The sequence below is a fragment of the Electrophorus electricus genome, chromosome 14 (genome assembly GCF_013358815.1).
Source record: "Electrophorus electricus isolate fEleEle1 chromosome 14, fEleEle1.pri, whole genome shotgun sequence".
Classification (NCBI taxonomy): domain Eukaryota; kingdom Metazoa; phylum Chordata; class Actinopteri; order Gymnotiformes; family Gymnotidae; genus Electrophorus; species Electrophorus electricus.
This window is the reverse complement of record NC_049548.1, coordinates 10,922,501-10,940,415: the sequence shown is the minus strand read 5'-3', so window position 1 is coordinate 10,940,415 and position 17,915 is coordinate 10,922,501. Positions and strand designations below refer to the sequence as shown.

Here is a 17,915-nt window from a genome sequence, read left to right as displayed (position 1 = left end):
AGGACAGGTAACAATGCAGGCACACGCACACACGTGCATGCGCACGCACGCACGCACGTGCACACCAGAGTGTGCAGTTCCTGACTTCCTGAATGAAAGTCATTAAACTTTTGCACTAACACTGACTCCCCAAGCTTCACATCACCACAGCAACCAGCCACTTGGTGCAGACCCCTTCAACCAAACTCTCTTTCCCTGCATTCCATCCTTCTCAATCCCTTCTCTCTATCTATACGTACCAGACAAACATGCACACAAACACACAACCTCTGCAAAAATAAATGAAAGATAATGGCCTCTGTCGTAACTCTAATATGGGCCAATGCATACAGCAGTGAATGCCCCTCCTCCCAAACGCATACACATCTTTCCCTGCAGGTGACATCTTCCCCGTAGACACACAGTGTGTCACTTATTACAGCCCACTACCCTGTATAAAAAGGCCTTCTGTGACAGCTCATCTTAACTAGACATGGTCTGGTTTATATAGTGTGGAATGCCCCTCCAACTCCCCAACAGTCGTGGACATATGCATACACACCTACATACATGCACACAGACACAGACACACACTCACACATGGATGCATACAAACACACAGAACTGAAATTCTCCATTGCAACCCTGATCTACATCGACTTCAGGAAATTAGCTTTTTCCTGTTAAAGGAAGAGAGAGCGAACAAGCGGGGCAGAGAGAAAGGCCAAAAAGAGAGAGGTGGATCAGGACACACCAAGCACAGCACACAAAGGGAAAGGAAGAGAGAAAGAAAGAGAACAGAATGAAATTCTATCTGTATGCAAAATGTTTCTGCTGTAACAGTGTTTAAAGAACAAATAATTCAATAAAACATCTTTAGTGTCGACAGAAACAGTCATCCCATGTTAAACATTAACTCAACATAATTTATTTGCTGCATTTTTATAACGATATAATGAAATTTTCCTTTGACATTTTCAGCATTCAGCAGAGTGACTAGAAGAGTGTCCTAAAATGCCCTTATCGGTACAGCAGGTCCCTGGAGGCGAAGCTCAGTGTTGCCAGCACCTTCTCCTACCTGCTCTACCAGGTCAGCTCCAGGAGCTAGACACAGACTCATGTCAGCGACATTCAAATCTGCATCTTTACATGTGTGTGAGTTTGCTCCCCCTAGACACACAAAATATAATTTGCCTCAGATATGCATAGACTTTAAATACAGTTTAAATAATTGTTTTGTTTTGGGTTTTTTTTACTGCTGTTTCTTCCAATAGATCTCTTGCCTTTGGCAGCCTGCTGTCTTGCTTGCTGTAATTACAGCATTCTTCACGACCAAAGCCTTCACCCTACAGCACTACACACCATTCTGGCACTTTTCCTGCTCCTGACTCAAGCCTCATTATTACTCAAGCCTTCTCATCTTGACAGCACCATGAAAGTCTTGATCAATGCATTTTTGAAACATGGTTGATCTCAGATGTTATGAAGGTGGCTACCACTGAACACACACATGCACACGCACACACAAACACAGCACTATTTCACAAAAGCTCATTAAATATTTTATGGTTTCGCCTGTTGGGCATTTTTTTTCAACTGTTACATCTTAGGGTACTCTATTAAATGTTTTTAGACTGGTTTGTCTTGGTGTATGAAAATTGATGCCCAGTTCATGTTTGCAATGACTACAAAACGGGACCCGTTCTATAATATAATACATAGGATGCCAGTCTCACCCAGCAACAGATACTTAACCCAAAAAACAGTCGCTCTGGATAAAACCATCTGCTAAATGCTATAAATGTAAATGTGTGTGTGTATGCACATACATATATATCGCTCATTTAAGCAGATGGTTTTCAGTGGAAATCAAATGCTGCCATTCCAGCCTCTCTGTCCACACACTCACAACTGGTCTTCAAGCATGTCACATTTTATCAGATGATAAGTACACACACACACACACACACACACACACACACACACACACACATATTTATGCGGACACAAGCACTGACACACAAGCACACCGAAGCATGCAATTTACATGTGTTTGTTTACATATATAGAATCTACAGCTGATGTTTTTTCTAATAAATAAAATAAAAAAAATCCTTTATAAGTTATTGAGGCTAGGGTTAGGGTTTGTTTGTACACCATCATTACAACTTACAGCCATATTACAACCAAGAGAGTTCCCAAGCACCCAATCACCCTGTATTTAATCACCCCAACACACAGCATCCAATCACCCAAACACCCCAGCACTCCAGCAACCAATTACCCAAACACCCCAGCGCCCAATCACCCCTATACCCAGCAGCAACCTAACAACCTAACACCTTGAACCCCATTACCCAGTACCAGTACCTAACACTTAACATCTAACACCTCAATACCCAGTACCCCACCACTCAGCATCCAGCAGTCCAGCACCGGAACTCCAAAACCCCAGTGTGGTGGGCATGGGGGCTAAACACTACACCAGTAGACTGTGTAATGCTAATTTTCATATATGTGACCATGAATGGAGCAGGTGGTGAAAGACAGAAGAGACGTGCACAGGCTCAGATACAGATACACACACACACACACAGATAAAGGAGCCAGATTGAGCGGTTTCATAAGGACTGTAACTGAAGCAGTTCCAACATCTGTGATATTCCCTTCATCCTTCATCTTTCTATTCTACCTGTCTCCCTCTGTCTCTCTTTTCTACCTCCCTTACCAACTCTCTCTGTAGCTGTATAAGGCAGAATACACTGCCAGGTCATACCCAGATAACAATACACAGTATGCCACAGGGGTACTGGCGCTGTAGTCAGTAAACATAAAAATATATCAAAAACAAGTACGACAGTCAGAAAACACAGGCGAACAAAACCAAAGGGCAAGCCAGAACAGAATCCAAAAATACAAAGCAGAACATCATAACCAGAGAAACCAAAAATACAAAGAACACTGTGCATGCACAAGAGAAAACTGTGGCAATACTTCACAAAGATAAACCTGGTGAGTTTATATGGGCTTAACAAATAAGCAACAGGTGATTATAATTAATATTCTGGGGGATGATGAGCTACTCACATGGTGCAAGGTCTCTTGAGAATTCTGGGAAGTTGAGTTGCTGTCTGTATTTCTGTGTGTGTGTGTGTGTACGTGTGTGTGTGTACGTGTGTGTGTACGTGTGTGTGTGTACGTGTGTGTGTGTACATGTTTGTGTGTACGTGTTTGTGTGTACGTGTTTGTGTGTACGTGTTTGTGTGTGTGTATACGTGTGTGTGTGTGTGTACGTGTGTGTGTGTGTACGTGTGTGTGTGTACGTGTGTACGTGTACGTGTGTACGTGTGTGTACGTGTGTGTGTGTACGCGTGTGTGTGTACGCGTGTGTGTGCGTGTGTGTGTGTGTGCGCGCGCGCGCGTGTGTGTGTGTGTGTGTGTGTGTGTGTGTGTGTGTGTGTGTGGTGTCCATAGGTGTCTATATTCGTACACTTGTTAAAAACTAAAGTGGCCTCATGTCCTTCAGTCACCCTGAATGTGATGATCCCATTCACACAGTAAACATAAGCAAACAAAGAGAAACCAAGGGAGCTGAGTGAGGCCAGGACAAGCCTCAATGTTCAGTGTCACAGTGGGACCAAACATGGGTAGCTGATAGGAAATTTCACACTAGTGTGTGTATGCCTGCATGTGTGTTCATGTGTGCTGAGTGACATGCATGTGATTCCTCTGTACTCTACAATGCACCCCAGGTGTCATTACAACTCTGTGTTGGAATCACTCTCCTACCTCTTACTATACCGCAGTCACTGCAACACATGTCTTTTCCCCTCACCCTGTTGTATAGTTCTCACACGCACGCACGCACACAGCTGCAGTGTAGTGATTAGTGTCGCAAGGTTCACCAGTTATTAACAGAGAGAGAGAGAGAGAGAGAGAGAGAGAGAGAGAGTGAAAAGAGGGAGAAAGAAAAAGAAAAAGGCAGTGAGAAATTGAGAAGGCAGACAGAAAGAGGGAGGGGGAGTGATTGTGTAGTCCAGTGGTCTTCATTAGCATCCCCCACCACACACACACACACACATTCAGTAATTCTGACATAATGGTTAGAGAGGGGTCTTTTCTTACCTGGGGACTACAGAGGTTAGGGACAGTCCGTCATAAATATGCGCAGTCATCCGATCTTACATCTCACCTGGAAAACACAAAACAGTGGTTATTCCAAACCAAGCTTTGATTATCCACATCCAATGTTCAGGGTCCAATAAAACTACACACAAAATCTGGCAGCAGTTCCCCATTCTCCCGCTGGGGATGGAACATTCTTTAGCAATGTTGTCCTGTGCTATGCTCATCAGGTGAATCCCAAGCATTTCAGGAGGCAAGCCAGGTGTATTCAAGTGGAAAACCTACAAAACTAGGGAGCACATTGAGTCTCCACTGCAACTGAGAAATAAACGCTTATGTAAACACATACCACAGGAATTATAACATAAGAAAAACACACTACTACTGTGAACTCTTTCTTCCACTGAATCATTGAGAATACTCATAGCACACACTTTTTTAAATGAGAAAACTGCTATATATTAAAAAAAACAAAAAACAAAACCCAACTAATTAAGTCACAGACATTGGTAGCAGTGTGCGATTATCCATCCTTGTGATGCAAACAAATTCAATTTGTGTCTGGGAGCTGAATTTTAATAAAATGTCATTGGAAGATGGATCACCCTTTGAACTAAGGGGCAGCAGTAATTGAGGATGTAAATTTGAAGCAAGTGATTGGACCATTTCGGTCTGAATGGTTCTATGTATTAGTATTTGCATTCTGCATGATAATGTGCCGACATGGGGAGGGGGTTGGTGTTTGGGCTGGGGTTTGTCTCTTTGGACCAGCTGGTAAAGGAGGTATCTGTGTACGATTCACATCAAGCTTTTTCTCTAGCTGTCTATGAACATTTAATCTAAGACAGACTCCAGAAAACATCATATTACAAGATCACAGGTTCTGAGTAGTTTTAGGATCCTTCTGTTATCAGTGGATTTGTGATATCTGCTGCTATTTCACTGTGGGTAAAATATTTCAGAAAACACAGGCTAGATAATAGACTAATAAATAATAAAACACCCTGAAGCAATTTATTGACCACATACTTAAAGACACACATACTAACGCACACACACATACTGGATGTAAAGTTTGAACTATGTAACAATTCCTGAAATTCCTTTAGAGGCTGTTCAAGGAAACGTGCTACACTTGTCAGTATCTGGACGTCTCATAAATTGTTTACGGTGTTAAAAATACCAGGCGGTCCTCTCTTCAGAATGTCTGAACAGGGAAGAACACCAGACACCACACGTGCATTCACTCTCACTCAGTCTCTCCACCTCTCTTCCCCATCTCTCTCTCTCCCTCCCTCTCACCCATTCTCTCTCTCGTTATTTAAGTTTTCGTGCCATTTAAATGTGCTTATATATTCAATGAAATATTAAATGATGAAATTTAGCTGTAATATGCACATGTGAGTGAAGTAGTGTCAGGATGGCAGATGTGATTGTTGACTCTGCTTTAACACTCCTAGCTCATCAAACAAGCTGCTCGCTAATTAGCTGACAAGTTGAATGTGAGTGTTAAAACAAGGAAAATGCTAAACTATGCAGACATGTCTGACACCATTGTACCCTTGCAGTACCTGTCAAATATTTATTCCATCTAGTAGCTAATCCTCACATTACACAAACGTCACTAAAGAGCGATAAGAGCTGTGTTTTACAGCAAGATTACACCAGCAGCAAAATTTCAGTGTCTGACTGATGCAATAAAAGGTCCTTTGTTCAGCTCAATGTGTGTGTGTGTGTGTGTGTGTGTGTGTGTGTGTGTGTGTGTGTGAGTGTGTGTGTGTGTGAGAGAGAGAGAGAGAGAAAGATCTCTATGAGAAGCTGTTATAAATTAACCCAGTAGTCCATGGCCTCTCAGCCCTCCCTCAGGCATACTAGTCTGCTGAAGCCATGTTTCTCAGTCCTGCAGCTGCTCTGCATGTTTCACCAGTTCTGCTCCAATAAACCTAATTCTTCAAAGCTCTTCTTAGTTTCTCTCTCATGCCACATTGGAGTTTTTCTGTCTGGCTCTCAATTTCTGCAACACTGCATTAGGACAGTGTCTACTGTCACAACATTTAAAAAAAATAAAACTGACTTGACATAATTTGAGTTTTTCTGTAGGAACAGGACAGAGAAACCTGCACAGCCATGGCGAAAATCATGCAGCAGTACGGCTCCACCACAAGATATGACTTTACCCCAAGAACAAAATGGCCTGGTTAAAACTTGCAAGAACAAATTGTACCACCAGAGCAGCAAAGTGTACCAGGCTGAACCAGAGGGATAGAGTGAAGGGAAGGAAGCAGAGAGGGAAAAAAATCCTGAAACTGGTGATGTTCCAAAGCAACCCAACTCACTGGTGAACCAGAGTGACCTGGGTCTGCTTGGCATCCAGAAAGTAGGTCCAATGGACCAGCTGAATACCACGAATGCTGACAGTCACAGAATGAATTCCTGGGTGACACATCATCTGCTCAGTTCCAGCCAAATGCCTCAAAACTGGACAGCACTTAACCTTGCAGCATTGCTGACTACACATGCTGCTAAAACAGCTAACTTATTTCTCAGGACTAAACAGTGGAAATGTTCATGACTTGCTGGCCATTCCATCATGTGGCCTGAAGGTCCAGTAAATATGTAAAAGTCAAATTAGTGCTGGCATTTAACCCTATAGTCTTTCTTAAAACTTCAAATTCATGGTGGTGGAGGCTGAAACAAAAAAGATGCATTTTCCAAATATTTATGGACTACTTAAGTCTGGAGATGGTGATGATAGTGATTGTTGTTTTGGTGGTGGTAATGATCATGATTATTATGATTTTTAGTAGTAGGAGGAGGAGTAGTAAACTTTGATTACATGGAGCTTTTAGAGCACTATAGGCAGGAAGCTTTTATTAGCTCGTCAAGCTTATAGATGGGTTGAATATGAAAGTGCTATTTACATGAAACTAAAGCAATGACAATTACATATTCTAAAACCAAGTCATCTATTGGAAGTCTTTTTTTAGAAACACAATTAATTTGTCACATACATTAATAGTATTATGACATGAGATTCCCCAAATCTCTCTATCCCTTTCTCTCTCCTCATCTCTTTCTCTTTCTCCCTCAAGTCAAGGTGGCTTTTTTGGCATGACTGTATGAAGTACGATACTACCAAAGCACTGAAAAATTGTACTACAATAATAATACATAATAATAATACATAACAATAATACATAACAATGGAAGTATTGGCATCTAAGAAGCCATTAAGATATTAACAAGAAATTTTAACAAGTTAAAATGTAAACATATTTAGCAAAAAGGACTGTGTGTGTGAGTGTGTAGGGGTGATTTTGTTGTGAGAAGTGGGAATGAGACGAAAGGAGATTGTCATCAACTTTCTCTCAGGCGATGACATGTTGCTTCATATTTTGCAGCAGGGGTTGATATGTGCCCTGCTCCAAGAACTTTGTTTACATTTTTCTTGTTGGGTCATTGGGTCATATAACAAATTTTAGATTATGCTTTGTATGTGAAAATAACTCATAGCTCTCTCTCTCTCTCTCTCTCTCTCTCTCTCTCTCTCTCTCTCTCTCTCTCTCTCTCTCTCTCTCTCTCTCTCTCTCTCTCTCTCTCTCTCTCTCTCTCTCTCTCTCTCTCTCTCTCTCTCTCCACCCTCTTCCCTCCTGTGGCAGGGGGTGAGGGCTATTTTTAGTGCAGTGTAGACTGCTGTCTGTGCAGCGTTTAGGATCTGGCCATCATGTCAGAGAACACAGCCCAGCTCGCTGACCACCACTTAAACCACTTATGGTTCAGCCTTTCAGCCTCAATGAAATGGTCTCTCCTAAAACATGTTCTCTCTCTCCGTCTCTTTTCCTCTCTCTCCCTTTCCTCTCTTTCCTTCTCTTCCGCATATCTTTTCTTACTTTGTCTCGCAGTCTCTCTGTCTGTCTTTCTCTTTCGCTCAGATGATGTTTTTATTACATAGTTTTCCTCCATAACAAGCGTGCATGTCATTGCAACACAATGTCGTGCCAGTAAGTCACGACTGCAGCAGGATAGGGAAGCTTCCTGGCCACACACTTTAATGACTAATGGCGTGCTTGACTGAAGTGTGAACACACACACGCACACACACGCACGCAGGTCTGAGACTGAGGTTGCTCAGGGGCACACATCCTACAAGAAGCCCAGTATGAACAGCATAAGTGTTTGTGACACCCAGCTATATCCAGCAGCACGTTATAGGGTGACTATAGATCAATAGTCTAAGAGCTAAGATGTAAACAGGCCAGTGCATAAACAAGCCACTCCCACACAAAATAGTACAAAAAACATGCCACACCCCTATAAAAGAGATTTAAAAAACCAAACAAAACCCCAAACAAACAGGCCACACCACCCCACTCCCCCAATGCAGGAAAAAATAATCTTTTCTGCTGAAGTAAGTTTCTAAGCAAAGTTACTGGTTATTGACTCCCTGCAAACGGTGGTACTTTAGAACATTTTCGAAGAAGCTATTTATGGATTCCAAGAAAATAATGCTTTTTTTTCTCTCGTTCTAGGTTTGGCTTTCAGAGTGTTCAAGTTAGGCATTCTATAGCAAACATCTGCAGCTCTCTATGGCTAAAGAGGGCAACACATTTTGTTATATTACGACCCATCTTCATACTTTGGTGAAAAGCATCACCTAAATAATAAAATGTCAGTGGGTTCATTTGCATTTAGTTGGAGGGCTCTTTTGCAAATTATGATAACGATTAACAAACAATATATTGTACAAGGTTAATTTGAATGCTGATGTAGCTACAGGCTATTGCACTAAAAGATCTAGAACATTTATCTTCTCCAAAACAAAATCAGTAAGAATCACGGAACGCGCGTGCGCACACCCACACCCACACACACACCCGCAGACCCCCTATAAGTCTTAGCAGCCAAGAACTCTGTGTTATGTATACAAAATGTATTCTAAAATGTAAACTGTGCAAATATAACAATTGAACATGTTTAAGATAAGGTAAAATTTCACTCCCAAGCACAATTAAATAATTTATTGTGCTTTGGGGAGAAATTCACTTAACCATTCATCATCACCATAATCAGTTCTGCATTTAAATGGTTAATGTTCACATCCTGTATGAAAGTGCTCATGGGTGTGCATGAGTGTATATTTTTGTATGTGTGTGTTTGTGTGTATATGCATATATGCCTGCTTGCAAGTGTGTGAGTGCATGAGAGTGTGTGTACATGTGTTGCCATTTTTGTGTGTGTGTGTGTGTGTGTGTGTGTGTGTGTGTATGTATGTGTGTGTGCGCGCGCGTGTGCAGATTTCAGGAAAAGGAGAACAAGCCTGTTCCTGCTGCTGGCTTCTTTGACACAAACTGATAACAGAACACAGCAGTACAACCACACAGGAAAACCAGGGAACGAACACACACACACACACACACACACACACACACACACACACACACACACACACACATGCACACACACACACAACCTGCAAAGAACACCCAGCTTGCATTGAGTTGATCTCAGCAGCATGAGAAACTTCTTCACATAGACACACTCACCTTATTACAAACACCAACCTTACACCCACTCTGCACTTTATTACTCCTACAACACACTTTATTACAAACACCTACCTTACACCCACACCGCAATTTTTTTTACCCATCTTACCCCTACACCACACTATGACAAACACATACCTTACATCCACACCATGCTGTATTACAAACACCTACCCTGTACCTATACTCATTGGAAGAATTTACAGCTTTTGGCAGATGTTAAAAAGCAATAAAGCAATTTACATATTTTATCAGTTGGACAGAATCCCCTGGGAACTGAATCCATGTGTGATTAGCACTTTGCTCCACATACCTGCCAGGCAACCTACAGGAAGATTCCATAGTCGATATAAAAGCTCTCTGTCTCCCACTTATTTCTAAACATGAAAAAACACATCCAATTCCTCTGGCTATTAGCTTAAAGAAAGAAATATACTAGAAAAGGAAAATTCTGAGGTTTCTGAGGAAAACTCTAGTCACATTTAAGATTTCTCTCATGACTGTCAGCTCAGAGTCTCTCTCTCTCTCCCCCTTTTCTACTTGGGTGACCCCCTTCATACCTCAACACAGCAGTGGAGAAGAAAGACAGAGTTGGGGGACACAGACTTTTAAACACCTTTTTTAATTTTAAACTACTTGAGGTCTAAACTGAAAAGGTGTACATCACAAACACACCTGTTATGCAGTGGAATAACACAATCACACACACATGCTCATATACAGTATACATATATGCATCATACATCTGATGTGTGCATATAGAACACTGAGAACATAGATACCAAGCCCCAACATAATCTGGACTGGTATTGTTTCAGATGATTTTAGTGATAGTGAGCTGTGTGTTTAAACAAGAGAGAGCAGTAATGCACTTAGATGTGTCCATTGTCTGATCAGCACAGCACCCTTCCAATCACTCAGCCAGCAGCATTGGTTATGGACATCTGGGTGCACCTCATGCATTAAAGTAACATCTGTTTTCTTAATCTGCAAATAATTAAATAAAGCATCTCTTTTAGCCTGACTCCAAGTGCTACGAAAATTTAGAAAACCAATACTGAAGGATGTTAAGGGGCTGATTTAAAAAACAGACACAGACACCCAACACCTACGGAACCTGCAGTGGATTCGCATTTGAGTGGTGTGTTTTTAACTTTGTTGTAATGGCACTTGTGAATTTCTTAGGTCTCTAAAGTTTGTGCTGATCAAGTTCAAGTGGCTTATTTCATGGAATGCAGTGGAAACTGGGACGGGATGGTGCACGGAAATGGCTGGAATCTGGGACTGTACATTGGACTGCAGATTAGACTGTAGACTTTCTGCATATTTAATTTGATCTGTTTTTGGTAATGTCAAGAAAATCATTTATTTGTTTTAATAGTGTGGATCACCTTTAAGATTTAGATCATTAACGGCACTTTGTCATCATTTATAATATCAGTACATGTGCTGAAGTAGTAGTAATCAGTGCATGGCCTGTACCCACGGCACGGTCCCCTGGTGCCAGGCTCCCCTGCACCAGCACCCTGCGACTCAGCACTGTCCTCGCTGTATGCAGGGTCTACACAGACTCAGCCGGCAAGCGTTTACAGCCCTGTGGAGCAGATCCTGGATTCTCAAAGCACCCGGGAAAGAGGGATCAGCTGTGTGGCAGTTTTACACTTGTGTGTAAGGCTAAACTCTGAGGAGCAAAAGGGGGAAGAAAATAATCCACCTCCGTCATACACTCACATGCTCATCCCAGCTCCTCCCCACATGCATGCAGAGAGAGGGGGGTGGGGGTGGGGGAAGAGACAGGTGGACAGAGAGAAATGACACCACGATGAAGGAAGTATCAAATGCATTTCCTGAATAATAGTCTTGCTATGAGACCATCTTCAAACTCCAGTGTAACCAGAAAACTCTAGGAGGTGAACTACTGACTAAGTGCTGGAATCATTATACATGCGTGTAAATGAGTCTTTGTGCAGTCCTACATTCTGTAGTCTGTTGTACTCCTTGTTGCACGCACGCACGCACACACGCATGCACGCGCACACACACACACACACACACACACACACACACACGTGCGCACACGCACACAAGGAGAGGATAAGTGGTAGAGAGAGACAGCCAGTATGAGTGTGCAGCCAGTCAGAAGTTCTTCCTATTGGTCCAACCACCTTCTCTTTGAGCACAGGGCGAGCATGCATCTGTCCATCAGTCTGCCTGCATATCTGTATGTCTGTCTGCCCATATGTGTGTTTTTATCTATCTGTGTCCTTCCTGTGCTGTCTGTGTCTCACTTTCCTCAACTCCTCATTCAGTGAAATGTACTAACTAAAGTCTGAAGTAATGGTGAAAGCTCCATGCCATAATTAGGAGTTTGGTAGGAGATGCCCTAACTGAGATAACTCCCTCTCCTCTCTTTTTAAGACCTCTTTTCATCCCAACTTCACATTTAACGAGTAATGGGGGGCTGGAGAAGCAGCCATGTCACTGAAAAAGATGTGGAGGGGCAGAGAGAAGGGAAAGATGGCAGAGTACTTCTCTCATACACTCTCTTTCTCTCTGCAAAGATGACTGAGGGAATACCTCCACACAATTCATCACTGAATCTGAGAGGGAAGGAGGGAGGGAGAAAGAGAGAGATAGAGGATATTAAAAAAAAAAAAAAAAAAGCCTGTGGGGAATAACGGTTTCTCCAACAAGCCTCAGACAGGATGACATTTGAAAATATCAGGATGTGAAAGAGTAAAAGACCTGGTGAACAAGGGCCCTGCAGTTCCCCAGCAGCGCGGGCAGCTGCACAGCCACACAGCCATCACTGCTGAAGCAAAACCACGTCAGCATGGTTCAGCTGGCAAAGCCAGGCATGCCTGTGCTACTCTATTATATAAAAAAAGAGACAGAGAGATACAGAGAGATAGTGAGAAGCAACAGAAACACAGCTCAGAGCCAAGAGTCAGTACAACAGAAGCACTGAGATCCCCATACAGGACAATCATAGTTACATTATGATGATGACAACAATTACCAGATGGATCCATAACTGACCGGTGACACTCGTCCACAAAAGACCCTGCACTGACTCATTCTCAACAAATTCCACCCAGCATGAGTTCATGAGAAATGACATTTGAATCCAGTACAGTTTTAGCAGGGAATTATGGAAAGTCAGTCTGGTAGTATATCTGAAGGGAGAAGGTTGTCTCTGCTTATTTGGCTCCCTGGAAGAAATGACTGGCTTTTTTTCCAAAAAGCTGACCTTCTTCAGATGATGGTGGCTTAGTCGGTGCGGTGTAGCTGCATAGTAAGAACAAAAAATATCAAACTGAGATTGTACTGCTACATACAGTGATTGCATAATGCCTTGCAGTATTTTAAACCACACTGGTAAACCCTTAACGTGTCATTTCAAAAGACCAGTCTGCATTATTTTGACTTAATTTATTTATATGTATTGGATCCTGTATAAAGTAAAAAATAAAAATCTCCTGGTGTTCTTTTCCTGCTGTTGTTTTTGGCTTATGGTAGTTATGAGTTACTGCCTGGATCCACTCTGTCCTCTTCCACTGAGTGTGAGGAGGCCCTGGCTATAGGCTCTACTGGGCGCCAACCCTTGCTCGACCTCTGAGCTGAGCTGAACTGACCCTTTACTAAGCCCCTCCGTAGAATAGCCACTGTCCAATCCTACATTATCAGGCGTAACTAGGTGTGGGAGGCTGGTCATGCTTTCAGAAAAAGGGCAAATCCCAAAAGCGTGCATATATGAAACATGCAGGTTTAACATCAGAGATCCACAAAGTTTAGAGGGGGGTTAAATTTTATCCTTCCCAAAGCAAAAAAAAAAAAAATGCAAGAAGACAGAGATTGGTTATGGATTAAAGCATGTGGAAGACCTCAGGAGCAGTACCCTGGCGCACTTTAAATAAAGGGAAAGCAGGATAATTTAGTTTTTCTAGCAATGGGATAAAACAGATATTAGCTAGATAATGAAAGCTACATAGTCATAACTAAATGTTAGCTTAACATAATATAGTATATTGATTTAGCATGCTGCAGAAGAACTGTCAAGAATTATAGACTGCAAATCATCAAATTATCAAGATGAGAGATGCCTGATGCTTGCATTGGGAGCAGTGACTTTAATGTCCTCTTCATTCACAAGACTTTTACTTTCACAGTTTATATTGTGAATGTAGTTCTCAAATGCATATTGTAGTCCTTTCTGTCTACATTTTATTGATATTTCAGAACTATTATTACAGAAATGTGCCATTATCTCCTTTGGATTATCTCCCACTGTTGAAAACACCACATGGCATGTGTGAGTGCTTGTCAGGCGTAGCAACAGTAACCGGTGGGGGCAGGACTTAGCAAAGGGTTAATTATCAGCAGTGAGGGGGAATGTGTGTAAGTTAGCTGGAGCAGTCAGCACATCACAGGTCGCTGCCACTTTCTCACACCACAGTAGCCGACACCTTCAAAATAACACTACAGCAAAGACCACCACTGCAAACACCTCCCAATGCAAACATCACCACAACAAATATTTCCCACTATATTTTGCAGATGCTCTTATCCAGAGCAACATACATATTTATTAGTATGATAGTATGTGTTCCTTTTTTCTACAAATACCACAACTATAAACAACTCCTAGTATAAACACCACAAGAAATACCTTCCACTACAAAAACCACCACAATAAACCCCCCCCACAATATATACCTCCCACTATATACACCAACACAATAGACACCTCCCTCTACAACCACTACAAATGCTTCTCCCTACAATCTACTTTATATAATTTTATATATATATATAATTTTAAAATGAAAAAGTAAAAGAAAAGAATTATTTAAAAAATGCACTTAAAAAAATGCAAGAGACATTAAATAAATAAATAATTTTAAAAAGATAATTTAAACGCATTATGATATATGGTCTAAAGTCTCTGATTCTGGTTTTGCAGACTACAGGATGGAAGTATTCGATCATTCTAAATGTTTCTGGAAGAAAGCTCTATCATGGATAAGTAGATCTTCACAGCTTCACAGTGGCTGCTTTATGACTGTACAGTGGGACTAAATTCCTCGGGTGATTACTGAATCCTTCATGAGCTTAGTTGTGTGTGTGTACAGTCACATATGCTCATTCATTTTCTTCCAAGCTCACACATGTTTGCATTTCAACAGCTTTAAACAAATGTGCTGCACGAGCAGGCAAGACCCACAGCTTGAAGGCAGCCAATGAGACAGTGTGTGTGATGAGTGTGTGTGTGTGTGTGTGTGTGTGTGTGTGTGTGTGTGTATGGTAATTATGTGTATGTAGGGAAGCTCCAGTTTCCAGCATCATTTACACAGCATCATCTGAGCAAGCTATGTTTGCCTTCCCTGAACACACCTTCTGTCACTGAGTGTAAGAGGTGCATTTGAGGCCCATCATCAGATGCCATGACAAGCTTTTGTTTTACAAAACCATGCATAAAGATGCCATGGCAGAACTCACAGGTTTTTCTGCCATTTGCCATTTGTGAACGGGCTAAAATACAACAAAAATACATCTGTACTATACAGCAGACCCCTCACCTATACACCACATCCCTTAATCAATGCCCTCATCACAGGAGACATCCTCATAGTACACAACAGGGTACTAATTAGCACAATCTCCTCGCCTGAGACCAATCTATATAGCCAAAAACATAAAACACATAATGTGTCCTTCTGTTCATCTCCTCCAATCCAATCTATCCCTGCTAGTTCTAGCCCCACCCACATGCCCTACACCGCATATCATCTTATGCTGAGTCACTCCTACCTACAAGCTACAGTACAGCAAAAACCATAATCTAATAGTAAGCAATGCCACTCAATTATTTTTACTCTAAACGAACAAATAAATAAATCTGTATTGACAATAGCTTCAAAATCAATGTTCCTTTATTTCATAGAGCATATTTATTATTTTTGTTAACCAGCATTTTGCATGTATTAAACTTGTTTTTACAGACACTGGACTCATTGTAAGTCATTTTATTTTCAAATTACCTTGAAACAATGACACCAAAATGTTACTTTTTACTCCAAGCTGTTAAGGGTTGTTAGGAAGGGCATTTTTCTACTTTTGGACTTTTTTTCTACTGTGTATATGAGCAGGTCTTGAGCCTTGAGGAAGGCACAGAGCTGGAATAGGTCATGGACAACAGCTCCTATTGCTGAACCACAATAGTATCCACTTAAAGCAGCAACACACATGCCCAGTTCATCTTATCCAAGATATGGTACATAGCAGTTTTGTGATCCCTGGGAAGTGAACCCATGACCTTGCACATACTTTGCTCTTCCTACTCTACCAGCCCTCTGCTTCTCACCTATACAGTCTGACACACACAAACACAGAGAGAAAGAGAGAGAGTGAGAGAGAATCAAAAGCCATGAGAATGTGTCACAAGCAGATCTTCGCATGCATGCAAGCACACACATGGCCACCCCGCCATCCCCCAGTGATCTGCGTGCAGCAGTGTGGACGCAGATCACACCCTCCTTCAGGACCTCAGATAAGCGTCTTGATATGCTGCACTGCGTGCCACACACATCAGCGGTACACTTCATTACCATTCTCCCAGGAGGGCTAAAGCAGGCTTGCGACAGCTGCACACGCCACTGAACCAGCACCCACCTAGCAGCTGGGCACAGACATGTGCCATCTGGGAATCCGCACAGCTGGCACCTTACCATACTGAAGGCACAAAAGGATACAAACGGTGCTGATGAGTCCTCTTACAAGTCAGATTTTTATTATGTGCTGTGAGCATCCTGACCAATCACAGATGTTCCAGGTACGCTTTCTATGGCAATTTTTATTATTTACAGCATTCATGTGATGGAACAAACACAAATAATTAAGATCATAATAAATCTGCTTAATCACTTAATATGTCACATTAAGGATTCAGTAATATGTTTCAATATATTCCACATATATCATGTCATCCCAATATCTTGTTATATTTAAACATTACATTAATAAAGTTAATGAACCCAGGCTTCCTTAGTGCTAGCACTCTTTTCCAGAAAGATGTCTGACCACCCAACATCACCTACCTGGGACTGTATTGGACTGCATTGTCTTCAGTAGGCAGAAAGAAGTTGCCCATTCTGTCTCCTTAGAGCACATAATCACCATCTGTTAAAGTGCATCATGTAGAGGAGCCAGCAAATTCAGGCAATACTGTAAACTACATTCTCTAATCTACCTGCCAATACTGCAAGCTACTTTATACTCCAAAATCACATGCAATGCCACAAACTACCTCATACTATAATAATACTTTAAAGCAAAACTGGTCAATAAGGCAATCTGCATAATACTCTAAGCCAACTATAAATACTATAAAACTACATAATATTCAAAACCAGGGATGCACAATATATCGTTTATTTATCAATATCACAAAATTGATCTCTGCAATACTGATTTTGGAGAATGATGCAATAAGCAAATAAGATATGTAACATGTAGAATTTTTTCTTGTGTGCTGTGAGTATTCTGGCCAGTCTTAGATCCTGCAGATGAATGCGTCTGTCTGGTTTGCACTCACATGATCCAAAAAGTGCAAGATATATTTGTAAAAATATCAGGCCTTTAACCATAGCTATAAACCATCAACACTGTTTTGTTTAATACCTCACAAAGCATATCACAGTTGCAGTATGGAAAAATAATGGCAATACAGTGCTTTTCATGGAAGAATGTATTTCGTGAAACCCTACTCACGACCAAGTCACTCCAACTTATCTATTAACCATGCAATAGTTAGGGCAGAGAGATCACTGTATGTGTCTGCTGTAACAATAGGCCAACGAAATGGTCCGGGACAAAACTGACAACCTCTCCATATCCCTTTATTTTCCTCTTCTTCCCTGTACATTCTCCCACCCCTATCTGTGAACCCAAGTCTGGTATCACTGCACATTAGTGCCTTTTTAAAACATCTATTTAGGTAACAAGGCAAGCTGTGCAGACTTAGGTGTGCAGGAGACGCTCAAAGCTACAAGGATAGGAAGACTAACTAAAAAACATATAATACAACCACTTAAGTGGGTAAAGCATCAATTTATACATTTTTATTTATAGGTTTTTATCTGCTGCTGTGAATGTGAGCACTGAGGTACATGCATCTGTGTGTGTGTGTGAGTATGAGTTGTAATTTAAGACTAATTATTCAAGAAGTCTCTACAAGAAAATGTGCCAAAGCAATTCCTATTTCTT

At 41.4% G+C, this 17,915-nt stretch overlaps 1 protein-coding gene across 3 annotated transcripts in view; it reads right to left on the bottom strand.

Moving 5' to 3' along the window:
- LOC113581561 (zinc finger MIZ domain-containing protein 1-like) overlaps window positions 1-17,915 on the bottom strand; it is a 66,601-nt gene that overhangs the window by 34,869 nt on the left and 13,817 nt on the right. For all 3 annotated transcript variants that reach the window (XM_035533800.1, XM_035533801.1, XM_035533802.1), the window contains exon 2: window positions 4,105-4,171. The gene's annotated coding sequence lies outside the window, so the exon portion shown is untranslated. The remainder of the gene's footprint in view (window positions 1-4,104; window positions 4,172-17,915) is intronic.